Here is a 5199-nt window from a genome sequence, read left to right as displayed (position 1 = left end):
CCTTCTTTCACACTTTGATCCTAAGTCCTATTGAACCTTTTCAGCATATCCTTGTGTCAATACAATGTTTGCCTTTTGATAAATGTATTCTCAAATGAAAAATATAAAATGCTGATAACACCTGCTTTCAGTTGTTGATGCTGCATATCCTCGTTTCAGTAGCACAAATGTTCAACTCAGTGCAACCCCAGTACTCTCAAGAAACTTTTGATACACTGACTTTTACAAGAAGTACGGCAGTTCTGATAAGGTCACTCTATTAAATACAATACAATAGTCCTGCTATTACTTGAATTAACACATAATTAATTAAAAGGTTGTTGGCCTTTTTAACATGTATTTTTAGCTCCTTTGCAGTAAATACTTTCTCCTCCCCTATCTGCTGGCTTCCCTGGTCTGTGCTCATCCCATTTGTTATCGTGGCCACGCTGTTGTCTGGCTCGACATGTTCTCGCTGTGAGTCATCTTTCACCACTGCTGTTGCAGCCTTGAAGGCTATTCTTGTTCCCTGTGTAATTGTATCAGTGCTCGTGTAGCAAATCAGCTGCCTTGAATTGTCAGCCCATGATGTCCCATTGGGGTTCATTTCTCCATGTTTGCCATCTTTCCAAGCAGTCAGATGGTATCTTCCTAGTTGTTGAATACACTTTTGATATCAAAATAATTACCAGGCAAATTCCGAGGATAGATTTAACAGCAAAACTGGTGTGTGATGCAACTCTCTCTTGAGCTATTGCATAAGGTAGAGAAACTAAAAAACACTGGAAATATAGAACACAGCATAATAGCATGATGCTGGTGTGGTGATGACTGTCAAAGCTAAAATAAAAGCTTGTACAGGATGTATCTGGTATTCAGTTCTGCAGTAAAATAGCAAGTGTCTCTATACACTCTAACACATGCTCACCAAGTCCACCAGGTGTTCAGCACTAAGAGAATTGTATTGGTATGATGCGCAGAAACTACTCCTTCTGTGAAGTGCTTCAGAACAATTTCTAATCAAGCTAACATCACTGACCACTAATCAATCAATTAATCACATCTTTATACTCTGAACTTCTGAGATTTCCTTACGTCAAAGACACTGGGGAGGGTTTGTTCTCAGGCAGCTGGAGAAAGACAAATAGAGGAAGAGCAAAAGAGAATGAAAGATAAAGAGAGGGGAAGAAGGTAAAACACAAGAAGGTGCACAAAGAAACTGATCCCTTTCCTCTAGGGAGAGCCTCTCTGGAGGCTTTACCCACTTCATATCCGATGAGCCTTTGGGGGATAAGAGTTGAGGCTCTCTCTCTACAGTGCCCCACAGGGAGAGCTCTTCTCAGCTTGGTGGTCAGAGTCAACCCAGTGTGAAAGGCAGACAAGCCGACACTAGGGCTGACCGGCATTACCGTCAAAATGAAGCAAGAACAAGTTGATATGGCTCTCGTCAGTGGACCTGATGGTAGAGCTTAAGGTCTGAAAGGAATCACGCTACAAAAATCTAGTGGGATACCGTTTCCTGCTTCCCATTATTGAGTTGAAAGCATTTCTAAATATTTCATTTGTGCTGTGGGAATTGAATTATTGAGAACTCAGCACAAGCTAAGTGGGAATGGTACAGTTTTATCACAGCTAATGGTACTTGCTTCATGTGTACACCTCATTTGGACCCATTTTACAAATAAAGTTAGTTAGTTCAAGAAACTAAGAAAACATTCATTAGGTTTAATTTGTGCAATTCTGTAAACAAACTGATTTCAAAAGGCACATTTGTGATTCTAATTCTATTTTGCAAGCAAGCACTTCAGAGTCATCCAATTACCACCAGCTTTGCTCCTGGGTCAGAGCATTAGCACGGGCAGCAGAAACACTCATTAACTACCACAGTTAAAGAGAACTCCAAGATCCAGCAGTGAGCTCAAGGCCAGCCATGTGTAAGTACGAGTTCAATGGGCTGCCAGTATGGCAAGCCGATTGAGCATTTATTCAAAATCCTTGATATCAAATTTCAGTCCCCTCCACTAGTTCGGTCTTTGTCTGCACTAGTTGGACGTTTGGTCGCACTAGTTCAGCATCTTACTGAACAAGTTGAAAAAAAAATCTAACTAGTCACTCTTTTTCAGCAACTAGTGGCACTTTTGGTCAACTAGTTACAACAGAAACCTTACTAGTAACACTGTGCGCTGCACTAGTAGAGCCAAAGTCTCCACTAGGGGGCTTTTTGCTGTACTAGTGGCCCTCTGGACCGAACTAGTAAGGCTGAAAGTGTTACTAGCTAACAAGTGAGCTGCAAAAGCTCTGACATGTAAGCTAGTCAAACATGGATTCAGCTCACTTGTTAACTAGTGGCCTCCAATTTGCTGCAGTAGTTAACTAGTGGGAGCCCAAATGCACACTTGCAAACTAGTGCAGCCAAAATCTTCACTAGTTAACAAGTTAACACCTTTTTTGCACCTTGCTAGCTAACTAGTGAGGTGCAAAATGTTTACTAGTAAGCTAGTGGGCTTGAAATGTGCAGTAGTTTGCTAGTTGCAGTGTTTTTTGACTGTACGAGCTAACTAGTGAGGCTGTAAGGGCTTACTAGTATGCAAGTGGCAGCCAAAATGCCTACTAGCTCACTTGTTACACTCCTGGACACACATGCAAATGAGGGGATTAAAATCGAAGCTTCCTATTGGCTCTCCAGCAAGAGCTCCACCCAGCAGAAATTTAACCCTATAAAGCCTGATGAGGTTTCACTGCTGTGAACGGCCAGCTCCTTGGTTACTATCCAAACAGAATAAAGCACGTACATGTGTGTGTGCGTCAGATTCATTATTTTTTTTGAACAACAATGAAACAAAGGTGAAAATGTTTTAGCACTTATTCTTATTTTGAACAGATTCCTAATAGATGTACAGAAAAGTCAAATCTCAGCTCTAGATGAACATTATTAACAGCTTAATCAAAATATCCAATAAATCGTGGTACTTTACAGAAAACACTTCAAGTCATAATCTATATTCAATCTAATAAGTGACAGGGATTTCAGTCCGTGAATCCAATAGTTTTCCCTCCTGCCTCTTTGAAAATCCCACATCAGTAAAGTCCATTTCAATTATATTCTGCTGGCATTACAGGCGCCTGTACTGCCTGCAGAATATAATTGAAACGGATACAAAAAAATTATCTGAAGGTGCAGAAATTATCCAAATACAGGAATATTCCATTGTAGGCCCACTGAAGGTATAATGCTATTATATTATGAACAACTAATCTGATTTTATTTGGAGGTCAGTGTATGTTGATCTGCTGCAGTATTTGCTATCGCCAGTAGATGGCAGAGTAGATTTTCTTTACTACTTTTCAATTGAAAACTTGTATTATACAAATGAATAAGGAAATGACTAAACTAGTGATAATAAAATACTGTGTTCATAGGAATTACACATCTGTTAACATCCAGAACGCTATTTCATATATCTTAGGATGTCAACCATTAACTGTATCATAAAACATGAGCACACATGAGCACTGCTTCCATTTTTAACCTAAGGAGTAGTATAACCCCCCACCAAAAGGGGGCGCACTATGCGTTTTAGCAAATGGAACCCCCCACGAACAAGAAGCCCTTTTCTCCTAGGATTTCTTCATGATACCTGAAGGTCCCGGATTTCGGTATGAGATAACATTAAACACTCGAAATATTAACATAGTCTACCTGTTATTATACTAATAAGGTTATTTTTCAACTAGACGTCCAACTTGAGAGTGTCAACGGAAGTGATTCCATAGTTATCTGCTACTGAAAACTCAGGTGAGTGAGGACACAAGTAGTCACTGCTAGTCACGATTAGCATCATGCTAGCGAACTATTAGCATCATGCTAGCGAACGTGGGCAAGAACTAATACTGCTGTTAAGATGCTATTTGAAAGATTACCTCTTTAAAACCAATCGGAGTAATAATATAGTGATTATTAATGTTACAACGAACTTTAGGCAGCCTGTTAAAATAGTATGCCACTAAGTGTTTAAGGTTCAGCCACGCAGCTTATGTTAAATAGCAAATAGATATGGTTTAATATGCAAGTGCACTGCAGGTGCATATAATTTGAAAAGCCAATTCATATGTGAATGAAGTTCAAGTTATACTGTGAACTATTGTCATGTTTAGTTTCAAGTATAGTGACATGATATTGTAATGATGTTATCATATAACATATTAATGAAAAAGGATAAGCCCTTTGTTTAGTGATGTGCAATACTTTATTGTTTTGATTTGTATATTATTATTCAGTGAAGCACAAGTTGTAATGTTATACTAGTGGTAACTGTGATGTTGTTTTATCATCTCAAGGTAATCTGAGTGCACCCAGGTAATGGTTACACATAAAGACAAGAAGTGAATGAGATCTCATGTTAGAAGTAGAATAAGAGAACAGACACTGATTATTCTGCACTGTGTGCTGATTGTTTTTTTATTTACACTAGAAGAACCTGAATCTGAATGATGAGATGGCGCACTTACCCCAGATCGTGGATACGGTGTGGCCAACCGTGTAATCCAGATCGAACCTGATTCGTGTATCGAGAAGACATCATACCCCAGTCCTGCCCGTCGCGTAGACGGGTAGTACTGAGTATAGAGACCTAAAGACCCGGACCAGAACGGAACCATTGAATCCTCAAGCACACACACTATTCAAGGACTGTACGGACGATATCCAGGGAACTGTACATATACACACTGACAGGACTGAATTATTGACAAGATTTATATAATATTTACTGTTTCTATTTTGTGCTGTTTAATACTGTTTTATACTTTATATTGTGATTGTTCGGTGACTGTTTGTGAAACAATAAACTGGTCATTTGTTAAACTTGTTCTTTGAAATAAGCCTACCTCTCCTTCGAACCTAGGAAGATATTTAGTACTTTTTCTAACACTAGCCCAGACAAGTGCTACACATGGAATGCAAGCTCTGTCAGAATTTGAAAATGACAAATGAAAGGTTATTAATCAGCTGTCACGCTTCCTAAACAAGCTTTCTTATCTCTTACACATTTTATTGTTCTTATGTGTTTCTACGTTTCATTTCTATCTTTTGCCTGTGTTATTTGTGTTAGTATACCTGCTCTTGCTACTTGCTGCCTCTTTCGTTAATTATAAATTGTATTGCTTCGTTTTATCTTGCACTATTTGCTTTGTTTTAATAAGTTTTTTTATTTTTAGTTG

At 38.8% G+C, this 5199-nt stretch overlaps 1 long non-coding RNA gene across 2 annotated transcripts; it reads left to right on the top strand.

The window, feature by feature from the left end:
* Positions 1-2298: 2298 nt before the first annotated feature.
* On the top strand, positions 2299-4843 carry LOC133019507 (uncharacterized). Of its 2 annotated transcripts, none has more exons than XR_009682883.1 (3): positions 2299-3636; positions 3715-3775; positions 4452-4843. It is a non-coding gene; the product is annotated as an uncharacterized LOC133019507 (long non-coding RNA). The 2 variants fall into 2 exon arrangements; XR_009682882.1 differs by having other exon boundaries at positions 2305-3636; positions 4455-4843.
* Positions 4844-5199: the final 356 nt, after the last annotated feature.

This window comes from Limanda limanda, chromosome 14, assembly GCF_963576545.1.
Source record: "Limanda limanda chromosome 14, fLimLim1.1, whole genome shotgun sequence".
NCBI classification, from domain to species: Eukaryota; Metazoa; Chordata; class Actinopteri; order Pleuronectiformes; family Pleuronectidae; genus Limanda; species Limanda limanda.
This window is presented reverse-complemented; position numbering and strand designations above follow the sequence as displayed.